The 14844-nt window shown below is 39.4% G+C and overlaps 1 non-coding gene across 1 annotated transcript; it reads left to right on the forward strand.

Annotated features, from left to right (window-relative positions):
- Positions 1–13672: 13672 nt before the first annotated feature.
- LOC127099661 (small nucleolar RNA R71) lies at positions 13673–13779 on the forward strand. Its single transcript, XR_007794140.1, has one exon. It is a non-coding gene; the product is annotated as a small nucleolar RNA R71 (small nucleolar RNA).
- Positions 13780–14844: the final 1065 nt, after the last annotated feature.

The following is a 14844-nucleotide window of genomic DNA, read 5'->3' on the forward strand; positions in this document are numbered from 1 at the left end:
CCCTGAGCCTGTTATCATAAAGTATGATGGTAGCAAGCAGAAGATTTCTCCCGCATTAACCATCAAGCCAGCCGGACCAGTGCCGTACTCTTCCAAAAAAGTAATTCCTTATCGCTACAATGTTGTCGCGGTAGAAGATGGGAAAGAAGTGTCCTTACCATCTTCCTCTGTTATTAACATTGCGGATGTTAGTGGTTTGACCCGCAGTGGTCGTGTATTTTCAGCGCCCTCAAGGCCCCAAGCTAATGCTGATTCTGTTGAACGCCCGATTGGGAATGCGGTGAGCACTCCGAATCTGGCACCTGTTGCTAACTCCTCTACATTGATAACTCCTACTTCTGTTGGCCCAAGCGGTAATATGAAAGAAGACTATGATGAGATGCTGAAGCTCATCAAGAGAAGCGAGTACAATGTTGTAGACCAGCTTCTACAAACGCCATCCAAGATATCGGTGTTATCCTTACTTTTGAATTCAGAACCACACCGAGAGGCTCTGCAGAAGGTTTTGGATGTGGCATATATGGATCACGATGTCACGATAGAACAATTCGATAGCATTGTTGCAAATATTACTGCTTGTAACAACTTGAGTTTCTGTGACTTTGATCTCCCCGAGGAGGGAAGAGACCACAACTTGGCATTACACATATCTATGGGTTGCAAAGACGACGCCATGTCCAATGTGCTGGTGGACACTGGGTCATCACTAAACGTATTGCCGAAAACCACTCTCTCAAGACTATCATATCAGGGGCCTCCCATGAGGCAGAGTGGAGTAGTTGTGAAGGCTTCCGATGGGTCTCGCAAAACTGTGATCGGGGAAGTTGATCTCCTAATCAAGATCGGACCAAGTGATTTCCAGATTACCTTCCAGGTTATGGACATTCACCCATCGTATAGCCGTCTCTTAGGTAGACCATGGATTCACGAAGCAGGTGCCGTGACATCCACCCTACACCAGAAACTGAAATTTGTGAAGAATAAGAAACTGGTAGTGGTAGGGGGAGAAAAGGCTCTCCTGGTTAGCCACTTGTCTTCCTTCTCATACATAGATGCTGAGGATGAAGTTGGAACCCCTTTCCAAGCTTTATCTGTTGCTGAGCCTATTGAGAAGAGAACTCCTTCATTTGCTTCCTATAAAGATGCAAAATTGGCCATTAAGCGTGGCGCAACCGCTGGTTTAGGGAAGATGATTGAGCTAGAAGACAACAAGTCTCGGGCTGGCATAGGTTATTTGTCTGGGGTTTTTAACACGCAAGGGCTGTTCAAGAGTGAAGGTTTCATCCACACTGGTCAAGATGAGGAGGCTGCTGCCATCTTGGGAGACGAAGAGGATTCTGGCAATTTCGTCATCCTTGGGGGAATCTGCAATAATTGGGTCGTTGTGGATATTCCAACAGTTATCCATAAGTCAAAGTAATGTTCACCATGTTAAAAAACCCTCATCCCATGCCAAAAGGAGGAGTGATGACATTGTTAGCGCATTAATACAATGATATTTTCATTCAATAAATTCATGTTAAATGTTTGTTTTTCCAATTATTTTCCCTTTTTGCTTTTGCATGAAATTGGTGATCACATAAAACCTAAAAATAAGAATAAAATCAATCTTTTCATCTGCATAATGATTTGCCTTGTTTGAATTCTAAAGCTTTTCATATCCAAAATCACTATGCAGGTTAATCAAACCCATTAAACATAATGATCCAACACCATCTCCCAACTTTGAATTCCCTGTATTTGAAGCAGAAGAAGATGATGTTGAGGAGATTCCTGACGAGATTACTCGTCTACTGGAGCATGAAGAGAAGATCATTCAACCGCATCTCAAGAATCTGCAAACAGTCAACTTGGGGTCTGAAGATTGTGTGCGAGAAGTAAAGATTGGGGCACTCTTGGAAGGATCTGTTAAGAAGGGGTTGATTGAATTGCTACGAGAATATATTGATGTCTTTGCCTGGTCATATGAAGACATGCCGGGTCTAGATACAGATATTGTGCAACATTTTCTACCTTTAAAGCCTGAGTGCGTGCCTGTGAAGCAGAAGCTCAGAAGAACTCATCCTGATATGGCAGTAAAGATCAAAGAGGAGGTTCAGAAACAAATTGATGTAGGGTTTCTGGTGACTTCTACATATCCTCAATGGGTGGCCAATATCGTGCCCGTGCCTAAGAAAGACGGAAAGGTCCGGATGTGTGTGGACTATAGAGACTTGAATAAGGCTAGTCCAAAAGATGATTTCCCCTACCACATATCGATATGTTGGTAGATAATACAGCTAAATTCAATGTCTTCTCATTTATGGACGGATTTTTCGGATATAATCAGATCAAAATGGCACCCGAGGATATGGAGAAGACAACATTCATCACACCTTGGGGAACATTCTGTTATCGAGTGATGCCCTTCGGTTTAAGAACGCCGGAGCCACGTATCAACGAGCTATGACCACCTTGTTTCATGATATGATGCACAAAGAAATCGAGGTGTATGTTGATTGATCGCTCGACTTTATGAGTCGAATTTGGGGTACAAACTGCAAGTGCACAGTTCTATCGCGTAGTTTTAAAAGATATCGATCCCACAGGGACTTATGAATCGATATACCGTTATCTAAGGTTACTTCGTAAAGCTAAGGCAGGTAATACTTTGATTTTTGGGGGAAAAAGCTAAAACTAGAATAAGATCTAAAATTAATATCTAATAAGCGGATATCGGTATGTAATTCGTCGTAATTAGGGAATCAGTTCTTTATTGGTTTGGTTTTAAAGTAAATCTTTTCAGTTGACGCTATTGGTTAAAAGTTTTATCTCAAACTCTCGCTCTGTTGAATAAACTATGATTTTATATTAACGTAGCTGTCACTTATAGTTAAGTAAAAAACCACTTTTTGAAAACAATAGAATCCGTAGAAACTCTTTTTAAGAAAACACTAATCGTTTAAACACCCTTATCTCAAACTCTCGCTCTGTTGACTTAGGTTATATAATTAAATTCAAATGCTTAACTCTCGTCCTCACATTCAATCTTTAAAAATACTTTTTGAAAAAGGTTAGAATTTAATTAACTCTAAAAATTGCTCTCGCCCTGATCTAGAATTAATGTCCAATTTACACTGTCCAGTCAAAACCTCAAACTCTCGCTCTATTGATTTTAACTTCTTTATGTCTTTTACTTTCGTACAAAAACTTTGTTACTAAACCTGTAAATTGAGACCGCAAAAAGAGTGATTTTAATTTTAAACTTAATTAAACCAACTTAGTTTTGATTCCTTCATTCCGCTTACCTTACATACCGATACCTAAATAAATCAGCCAGACATGCTAAATAGACTTAAATAAATAACATGCATAAACAGATTCATCGCAGGCAAGCAGTATAAATTAATAGTAAAAACAAGCATATATAAATTCAACAAATAAATATAGAACCTGAATAATTATATAGCAGTCTTGAACACTCCACCACAGACCGGTTGGATTTGTTCTTGAGTTCTTCAATCAGGCAGAAAAATAAAATGAAGGAATAAAAAACTAGATTCTAACGTAAGGTTAGATCCGGTAAAAGGTACACAATAGTTTCCGGTGTAGAAACTATTGTGCGAAAAATTAATTAAGTGCTATAAAAGAAAATAGAATTGCAAAAGAAACAATCTAAAAATTATAAAAGAAATACTATAAGGAATATGCTTAAGCTGCTGGAAAAAGAAAAATGCAAAGAAAACGAAAATTGGAAACTGTCTGGAAAGCGTCGAACTCCGTAAGGGTTTGCAAAGCTGGTATTTATATTGGCACTTTCCGTAACGGTCTTCAGAAGCAGTCCGCGTCAAAGGGTCTTCACGTAACGGAGGTATAGGCGTGGAAATAGGATTCAGCGTGCAAATAGGACTCAACGTCTCTGAAGGCAAAAATGTAGGGGAATGGTGTGACGTCCGTCACACCATGTGTGACGCTCGTCACAGGAGTGTATACAGCGTGACGCTCATCACAGCCTCTGTGACGCTCGTCACAGGTACAACGTCTGTGCCTTCTTTGGGCTGGGCTTGGCTTTTGCTATTTGTTTCCAAAAACTTCTTTTTGTACCTCCTTTTCTCCCTTTTTTTACTTTTGCTTCAAATAGACCACCTGAGATAAATAGAAAGGAAATACCGCGTAATATCTGATAAAATGAAATAAATTAAAGTAAATAATAATATAATTTAATTGAATTAAGTCCTAAAATGTGATATAATTTCATGTTATCAAACTCCCCCATACTTAGATCTTTGCTTGTCCTCAAGCAAAATACAGTATAGAACTTAAAATTTTTAGCCAGATGAAATTTCAAAACACACATCAATTCGTACTAGGTTGCATGTAAACCTTGTTTAGAAGTAACTTGAGATTAATCTTGACATCAACAACCACCGTCACAACCTCAGATAACCTCACCTTATGCAAACCAGTTCAAGTAATGCCATTATAGCTGTCATAGTTCCTTTACTCTTATTTCACCCGTTTTCATTCTAGCGAAATCACATTAAGCCCTTTATCTTTTCGCGCACATAGTGGAGTAACCGGTTAGTGATTCTGATCCCCTTTTAGCTAGAAGTTCTGGTACATAAGTCGGGTAACTTCGTTATTCAGTCCATTGCAAATTGCGGGGGATCGAACCGTAGTCCGCCCTACCAAGTTCAGTACCAGATACCTACTGAACCAACTCATAATGGATCTTTATGCTTTTGTATGATCTGCAACCTTTAGATTAAATGATCTGGTAAGGATCACCTAACTTAATTAGTGCATATCCTGATATATATATATATATATATATATATATATATATATATATATATATATATATATATATATATATATATATATATTTATGTTACTTTGGGAATCATTCACTTATATTCATCGGCCCTCCACGTAGTTTGCTATTAAGATGGTGCTGACTTCTCGTATAAACTACTCGGGGTTACTATAAAACTAAAAGTTCAAGGGGTTGGTATAATAGGTACTCATTCTGGTCTGACATGTTGAGGTTCTTAGAGCGTTGATATGGTAATAGTTTTTGTCTTGATTTCACTCAAGTTTTATAAAATAAGCGACCTTTATACTTACTGGGTGTGTTAAATTTTTGTTATTATGGCTCATGAAAATTTGAGGGGGAATAGATAATAGAAAGTTTTCACGCTAGGGACTTAACTTAAAATAAATCTATATTATAATAATATTTTTTTTATAAGGGAAATAACAATGAAAAGGAAAATGGAGGATAGAAAGAACATGGTTCCCCCCCCCCCCCCCCCCCCCCCCCATACTTGAATAAAACATTGTCCTCAATGTTTGAAGGAAAAGAAATGAAATACAAAAGAGAAAGGAAAAAGAAAAGTTAAGGTTGCCTTCCGCCTCTTGTTCTTGGGCCTGGTGATCGCTGACGTAAGTCTAAGTTGTCGAACCTGCTAAACAACTCAGTGAACCGCTGATCGGTTATGGTATTCCTTTCTTCCTGCTGTTGTTGCATTTGGCGCATCATTTGCATCATTTCGAGATTCTGCGCTTGCATACCATCAATAGCATCCATGATGTCGTCGTTGGTTGCAGGCCTTCTTTGTCGACAACGTCGGGAGGATGGGCCAGCTGCAGTATCGGAAGGGTTGAGCGGGACTGATTGTTGCTCAGGAGCGTTATCACCTTGCTCCATTTCTTCGAACTCGTCTGCAGACGGGTTTGTATGTGAAGGCTCGGTAGCTTCGGGAGCATTCAGATCATAGAGGTGGCGGTTGGGATTGGTGACATCTGTTAGGGAAATGTTGGGGAGAGCAATGCTTGGGACGGCCTGGTTATTCACCATAAGGTAATATTTTCCGCCTACTCGGTTCTTGATTAGGCGGCTGGACCGACAGTAGCCTATATCCATAAATAGGGGAGGTAAAGATTCTAAAGTTTGGAGTCGGTCCCCTAGGTTTAAGCCAAGTGCTATGGTGGTTATTAATCCACCAATTACAAAAGGTTGACGGCCTCTAGCATATAAGGTGCGGATATGATGAAATAGGAAGGAGGCGGCGTTTACCTTAGCCTGCGGTTCGAAGACGCATTCGAGGAAGAAGAGTTCCTTTGCGTTGATCTTGCTGTTGTTCGGTCTTCCAAAAACGGTGTTTTGTAGGATACGGATAAAGTACCGTATAGTTGGGTTATGTATATGGGAAACAAGGAGCTCTTCCCAGTTGTTGGCATCTACTCCGGATATTTTCCTAAAGAGGTCGAAAGCAGCAACTGTGCTCCAGTTGAGGTTTGGAGGGATTCTGGGGTAGACTTGACCTTCTGTGGGGAATTGTAGCATGGTACTCAATTGGTTTTGGGTTAAGGAGTACTCGGTGTTGAACATACGGAAGGTTGCGGTACCGGTTAAGAATTCGTCCTCACCGGCTGGAGTGTTGTACGCGTATGAACTTAAGAATTCTAAGGTTAGGGATGGGTAGGTGGGTTGATTATGCGTACATAGAAAGGTTAGATCGGCAAGGCGGAGCATCCACTCGATACCTTGAAGTAATCCTAATTGTTGTAAACAAGTTGAATCGGGATACCTGGTAGAGATGACGCCTCACTGTTGAAAGCGCTCGAATTGCTCCCTTTGATAGTTTTCATCTCCGGATCGGAAGATGATATTTCCGAAATTCTGATTTCCCGCCATACTGATGAATGAATTGAAAGGAGTGGTAAAGGAAAGAAATGTATTTGATATTAGAGAGTGGTTTGTGGTGAATGGAGGAGGGTTTTGATGGGTATTTATAGGAAAAGAATTTGGAAGTTGGAAAGGAGGTGGTTGAAAAGTGAATAAATGTGGGTTAATGGGAATAAAGGGGGAAGGTAAAAAGTAAAAGGGTGTAACGTTCGTCTCCAACGGTACTGTAACGTTCACCTAGTCAGAAAGGTGTTACGCTCGTCACAGGGGCGTGACGGTCGTAACAGGTACTTGGCATGCCGTCCGTCATAGATTGTGTGACGCTCGTCACACAGTCTTTTTGGCATGGCTTCAGCTAGCGTTCTTCAGAATAACTTGGTAATTTTTTTTTATTTTTTTTTTATTATTTGTTTTGTTTTGCTTCAGATTATTTTATTTTGCTATTTAATTTTCTTGCATGCCATTCTACTTTGCATAATGATGCATAAATATATTGTTCTTTAATAAGTCATGTAGGTAGCAACAGTAGAGAGCATAATAGATATTACATAATAAAATGAATAAATAGCTTCAATAAAATAATCATAATGTAACAATGGAGAAAAACAAAAATGCGAAAGAGAAACAAATGCGAACATAATTTGAAATAACATTAAATAAATAATCTAACTTAATACTAAATAACTAAGAAAAATAAAATTTTATCCATCTGCACGATCTCTGGCCGGAGGAGCAAAGGAGTTAACACGGTATAGTAACTCGTGAAACTGGTTTGTCATACTGTTCATGTATCCCAGAAATTCGTGCCTCAAGCTAGTGAATTCTTCTCTGAGGGCATCTTGTTCTGACATCAAAGCTTCCATGGCAGTGTTATAATCAGTTCCAGGCATATGATGTCTAAGGTCGGGTATTGCCGATTCTTCGGTCTGAGCAGGTTGAGGAGGAGGATCAATATCATAATAGCCAGATGGTGTCTGAGGATCTGATTCAGCATAAGGAATCTGGTCATCATAAATCTCATAGTCATCACAAATCTCATAGTCCTGGATGGATTCAGTGGATCTAACAGGAGAGGGGGTTTCGTTCAGATTGTAGAGCCAGTTGTTGCGGTTATGAACACTAGTCCTAGGATCGGGCATGGTGAATAGGCAAAGAACTTGGTTATCAATTATAAGCTCAAACTCATCAGACCCTAGGTTTGCTATAAACATAGTGTTGAAGAGGAAGGGTATACTCATAGTAGTAATGCCACAAAAAGGGCTTAAGTCAAGCATAGGCTGACGTAATCCAATAGCATTACCTATCATAGTTATCAAACCGCCTATTCGAATTGGTGCTCGCTCATCTTGGATAAGGTGGTCCAAATTTGCTAACATAAAAGTGGCACCGTTTACTGGACGGTTCTGGGAAGCACAAAATATGATGAAGAGTTCATCACGTGAAACTGTGGTACTGTTTGGCTTCTTCCCAAATATGGTGTGTGTCAGGATCTTATAGAAATAACGGAAGGTCGGGTTATGTATGTTTCCAGAGAGAAACTCATGTTCCTCGGGATCTTCATTTCCAGTCAAGTTACCCCAAAAGTGTTCAAGTTCTCTATATTCTAAAAGTTCCTCTTGACTCACTATGAATGTGTCAAAGGATGTAGGGAAGCCTAAAAGGTTGGTAAAATCTTGAATATTAAATTGGTACTCCATGTTAAACATTCTGAACTGGATAAAACCTCTGCTTATTCATTTCCCATGGCTGGGTAGGTAGATCAGAGAACTAAGGAATTCTAGAGTCAGTCTCCAGTAAGTGACAAATTGTCTACGGATAGGAGCGGTTTCCCACCCTATCTGATTCAGCAAATATAGGACACTTTGTCTTAGTCCAAGGGCAGTCATTGCCCAGTCATCAGCATACAGGCTAGGTAGCATCTCTCTCGTGGCTAGTTCTTCAAACTTTTGTTTCTGAGCTGTTCCTCTGAATTTGATACCCATACGATCAATATGTCCCATCAGGTTAGTGTTAGCTAGAGAAAAGAAAAACAAGAGTTTTAGTCAGGATTTGGCCAAATGCCGAAAGAAGAGAAAAGTTTTTAATAAATTAAAATAAATTAAGAATGAATACTAAACAAAAATTAAAAGAATAATTAAGGAAGATATAGAAAAATAATAATAGAATAAGGAAATAATAAAATATTTGTGGGTTGTCTCCCACTAAGCGCTTTGTTTAATGTCGCAAGCTCGACATAAAAACAATCAATTATAATCTATAATTTCTGGAGGCATTTCGTCTAAGTGCAAGACTTGCGAATCTTCATTGTTTTCTGCATAGCGATAATGTTTTAGACGTTGCCCGTTTACGGTAAATGGTTCCATAGATTTGCCTTTAATTTCTACTGCTCCACTGGGAAAAACATTGGTGATTTGAAAAGGACCTGACCATCTAGATCGTAGTTTTCCCGGAAATAACTTTAGTCTGGAGTTAAATAAAAGGACTGTATCGCCTTGTTTGAAGATTTTCCTTGATATGCGCTTGTCATGCCATTGTTTTGTTCTTTCTTTGTAGATTATGGCATTCTCGTAAGCGTCTCTTCTGAGTTCCTCTAATTCGCTTATATCAAGGATTCTCTTTTCACCGGCGGCTTTATAGTTTAAATTTAGATTTTTAATAGCCCAATAGGCTTTATGTTCTAATTCTACCGGGAGGTGACAGGATTTTCCATAAATTAGCTTAAATGGGGTTGTCCCTATGGGCGTTTTGTAAGCAGTTCGGTATGCCCATAAAGCTTCTGGTAATTTCAATGACCAGTCTTTCCTTGAAGTGGCGACTGTTTTCTCTAGTATCTGTTTGATTTCTCTGTTAGATACTTCCACTTGCCCACTGGTTTGAGGGTGGTAAGGTGTCGCTACTTTATGTCTTACGCCATACTTAAGCAGTAGTTTTTCGAGTACTTTGGATATGAAATGCGATCCACCATCACTGACTACTATTCTTGGGACACCAAACCTTGGAAATATTATATTCTTAAAGAGTCTAGTTACTACTCGTGTGTCGTTAGTTGGGGAAGCTATAGCTTCAATCCATTTTGATACGTGGTCAACTGCCACGAGTATGTATTTGTTACCGAAAGAGGATGGAAAAGGTCCCATGAAGTCTATTCCCCACACGTCGAAAATCTCTACTTCCAAAACGCCCTTTTGTGGCATCTCGTCACGTCTAGATATGTTTCCTGTGCGTTGACATCTGTCACATTTCTTAATAGCTGTATGTACATCCTTCCATATACTTGGCCAATAAAAATCGGCTTGTAGGATTTTAGAGCAGGTCTTGGATGTACTCGCGTGTCCACCATAAGGAGCAGAGTGACAGTGTTGGATTATATTTTCTACCTCTTCTTCGGGTATACACCGACGGAAAATACCATCGGGGCCTCTTTTAAAAAGTAAGGGGTCATCCCAGTAATAATGTTTTATGTCATAGAAGAATCGTTTCTTCTGTTGGTAGGATAAGGTAGGTGGAACTATTCCGGCAGCTAAATAATTGACGAGGTCATCGTACCACGGTGTAACAGATATGGCTAAGGTAGTTTCTACCTGTTTTTCAGCGTTATTTTCTTCTAAAGTAGCTATAAGCTTATCATACGAGAAATCATCGTTAATTGATGTTCTTTCCGGTTCAAGGTTCTCAAGTCTAGAGAGGTGATCTGCTACTATGTTTTCAGTCCCTTTCTTGTCTTTGATTTCCAAATTAAACTCTTGTAGTAACAGGATCCACCTTAGGAGTCTAGGTTTAGCATCCTTTTTTGTTAAGAGGTATTTGATAGCAGCGTGGTCAGTGTAGATGATAATTTTGGCTCCGACCAAGTAAGAACGAAATTTATCTAGCGCAAACACTACTGCTAGAAGTTCTTTCTCAGTTGTGGCGTAATTCATTTGTGCTTCATCTAGAGTTCTACTTGCGTAATATATAACATGAAGCTTTTTATCTTTTCCTTGTCCTAAAACAGCACCTACAGCGTAATCGCTGGCATCACACATTATTTCGAATGGTTCATTCCAATCTGGTGTCTGCATTATGGGTGCGGAGATCAGTGCTTGTTTTAGCGTTTGAAATGCTTCTAAACATTTATTGTCGATTATGAATTCAGCATCTTTCATCAATAATCCGGTCAACGGTTTAGTTATTTTAGAAAAGTCTTTAATGAATCGTCGGTAAAAACCGGCATGTCCTAAGAAGCTTCGTACTTCTCTCACAGTTTTCGGGGGTTGAAGATTTTCGATTACCTCTATTTTGGCTTTGTCTACTTCAATTCCTCTGTTCGAGATGATGTGTCCTAAAACAATTCCTTCTTGTACCATAAAGTGGCATTTTTCCCAATTAAGTACTAGGTTTACTTTTACACATCGCTCTAGAACTTTCTCTAGGTTTTCAAGACATTCTTCAAAGCTTTGTCCGCATACGGAAAAGTCATCCATAAATACTTCCATGATGTTTTCTAGAAAATCGGCGAATATTGCCATCATGCATCTTTGGAAAGTTGCAGGAGCATTACACAAGCCAAACGACATTCGTCTATAAGTGAAGGTACCAAAAGGGCACGTGAACGTTGTCTTTTCTTGGTCATCAGGGTGAATTGGTATTTGAAAGAAACCTGAGTAACCGTCTAGATAGCAGAAATGTGAATGTTTTGCTAATCGTTCTAACATCTGGTCAATGAATGGTAAAGGGAAATGATCTTTTCGGGTTGCTTTGTTTAGTTTCCTATAGTCAATGCACATTTTCCAACCCGATTCGATTCGTTTGGTTATAGTTTCTCCTTTTTCATTTTCAATGACTGTTATACCTCCTTTCTTTGGTACTACGTGTACAGGACTAACCCATTTGCTATCAGATATAGGATATATGATACCTGCCTCTAACAACTTGGTTATTTCCTTCTTCACTACCTCACTCAGGATCGGGTTTAGTCTCCTCTGGTGTTCCCTAGAAGTTTTACAGTCTTCTTCTAGCATGATGCGGTGCATACAAATAGAAGGACTTATTCCTTTAAGATCGGTGATGTTGTAACCTAGTGCGGTTGGATATTTTCTTAAGATATGCAGGAGTTTTTCTGTTTTGAGTCTTCCTAGGTCAGCATTAACTATCACTGGTCGTTCGAGCTCTAAGTCTAGGAATTCATATCTCAGATTCTTGGGAAGTGTTTTCAGGTCTAAGGTTGGTTTCTTAAGGCATTGCGTAGGGTCCGGTGTTATTGCTAAACATTGGTTAAGAGTGTCTTCTACAAGATAGTCGGATGATTTGTCTTTTTCTAACTCCGTTTCTTTTATGCATTCATCGATAATATCCATGAAGTAACATGTATCTTCTATTGCAGGTGCTTTCAAAAATTGGGAAAGAATGAACTCAATTTTCTCTTCTCCTACTTCGAAAGTGAGTCGTCCTCGTTTTACGTCTATGATTGCACCGGCAGTTGCTAAGAACGGTCTTCCCAGTATAATGGGTGTAACTTCATCTTCTCTAATATCCATAATTATAAAATCAGTTGGAATGTAGAATTGACCTATGCGCACTGGAACATTTTCAAGAATTCCTACAGGATATTTTACGGAACGATCTGCTAGTTGCACAAACATTTTAGTTGGTCTTAATTCTCCCATTTCAAGTCTCTTGCATATGGATAAAGGCATAACACTAATACCGGCTCCTAAATCGCATAAGGCTTTGTCAATGACAAATTTTCCTATGTGACAGGGTATAAAGAAACTACCTGGGTCTTTAAGTTTAGGAGGCATATTCTGTATTATAGCGCTACATTCAGCGGTGAGTGTAACGGTTTCGCTATCTTCAAGTTTCCTTTTATTAGAAAGAATTTCTTTTAAAAACTTGGCATATGAGGGCATCTGCGTAATAGCTTCTGTAAACGGAATTGTGACGTTTAATTGTTTTAGAAGGTCGACAAATTTTTTGAATTGGCCCGCATCTTTGGTTTTAATAAGCCTTTGAGGGTAAGGGATAGGTGGTTTATAAGGTGGTGGAGGTACATAAGGTTCCTTCTTTTCTACGGTTTCCTTATTCCTTTCTTCCTTTTCCTTAGGTTCACTTTCCTCCTCAGTTGACTTTTTAGAGTTTTGGTTTTCTATCCGTGGGTCAGACGGTCCTTCCACTTCCGTTCCACTTCTCAATATAATTGCATGAGCGTGGCTTCTTGGGTTAGGTTGGGGTTGGCCAAGAAATGTACCAGTTGGGGCAGCAGTAGGCGCTTGTTGTTGAGCTACTTGTGATATTTGCGTTTCCAGCATTTTGTTATGAGTAGCCAGGGCATCTACTTTACTTGCTAGTTGTTTAATTTGTTCGCCAGTGTGTACATTCTGGTTTAAGAAATCTTTATTGGTTTGCTGTTGAGAAGCTATAAAGTTTTCCATCATGATTTCCAAGTTGGATTTCCTAGGGGCGTTATTGTTAGATGTAGATGGGGTCGGCTTCTGATATCCCGGAGGTATAACTGGGGCTTGATTTGGAGATTGTCCAGGTGCGTATAGAGCATTATTACTCTTATATGAAAAATTGGGATGATTCTTCCAATTTGAGTTATAGGTGTGCGAATAGGGGCTTCCTTGAGCATAGTTTACTTGCTCCGCTTGGATTCCTGTTAGGAGTTGACAATCTGCAGGAGTGTGACCTTGGATTCCACAGACTTCGCAATTCTGAGTTATGGTAACTACGGTGGCTGGAGGTGATACATTTAAACTTTCAATTTTCTGGACCAGAGCATCCACTTTTGCATTAACATGATCAAGGTTACTTATCTCGTACATGCCAGTTTTTGTTTGAGGTTTTTCCACCATTGTTCTTTCGGTTCCCCACTGGTAGTGGTTTTGAGCCATGCTTTCGATAAGTTGGTAAGCGTCAGCATAAGGTTTGTTCATTAGTGCACCGCCTGCGGCGGCATCTATTGTTAACCTCGTGTTGTACAGGAGACCATTATAGAATGTATGAATTACTAACCAGTCTTCTAAACCATGATGTGGACAAAGTCTCATCATGTCTTTGTATCTTTCCCATGCTTCGAAAAGAGACTCGTTATCTTTCTGTTTAAATCCATTTATTTGGGCTCTTAACATAGCTGTTTTGCTTGGCGGAAAATATCAAGCAAGAAAAACTTTCTTCAACTCGTTCCATGTGGTGACTGAGTTGGAAGGAAGAGATTGAAGCCATCTTCTAGCACTATCTCTTAGTGAGAAAGGAAAAAGACGAAGTCGAATTGCCTCTGAAGTGACACCATTAGCTTTAACAGTATCAGCGTATTGGACAAATACGGATAAATGAAGGTTTGGATCCTCGGTAGGATTTCCAGAGAATTGGTTCTGTTGCACTGCCTGCAACAGTGAAGGCTTGAGTTCAAAGTTGTTTGCTTCGATTACGGGTGGAGCAATACTTGAATGCGGTTCATCTTGCGATGGAGCGGCGTAATCTCTAAGAGCACGAGCTGGTTCTGCCATCTCGGGTATCGAAGGGAAAATATTTTTGAAATCAGGAAGTTCTACAGGAGGGAGATTGTTTGCAGCACGATATTCCCGAATTCGTCGTAAGACTCGGAGATATAGTTCGATATCGTTGATTCGTAAGTATAACGGCTCGCCTTGTGAGCGAGTGCGTGGCATACAAATCAATGAAAGAAAGAAAAGAGAAAGAAAAGCCTTAGTATCTACAGCGTAACAGAAGAGTTACGATATCGACTAAATAAAAGTCCCCTGCAACGGCGCCAAAAACTTGATCGCTCGACTTTATGAGTCGAATTTGGGGTACAAACTGCAAGTGCACAGTTCTATCGCATAGTTTTAAAAGATATCGATCCCACAGGGACTTATGAATCGATATACCGTTATCTAAGGTTACTTCGTAAAGCTAAGGCAGGTAATACTTTGATTTTTGGGGGAAAAAGCTAAAACTAGAATAAGATCTAAAATTAATATCTAATAAGCGGATATCGGTATGTAATTCGTCGTAATTAGGGAATCAGTTCTTTATTGGTTTCTTGGTTTTAAAGTAAATCTTTTCAGTTGACGCTATTGGTTAAAAGTTTTATCTCAAACTCTCGCTCTGTTGAATAAACTATGATTTTATATTAACGTAGCTGTCACTTATAGTTAAGTCAAAAACCATTTTTTGAAAACAATAGAATCTGT

The sequence above is a fragment of the Lathyrus oleraceus genome, chromosome 6 (genome assembly GCF_024323335.1).
Source record: "Lathyrus oleraceus cultivar Zhongwan6 chromosome 6, CAAS_Psat_ZW6_1.0, whole genome shotgun sequence".
Classification (NCBI taxonomy): Eukaryota; Viridiplantae; Streptophyta; class Magnoliopsida; order Fabales; family Fabaceae; genus Lathyrus; species Lathyrus oleraceus.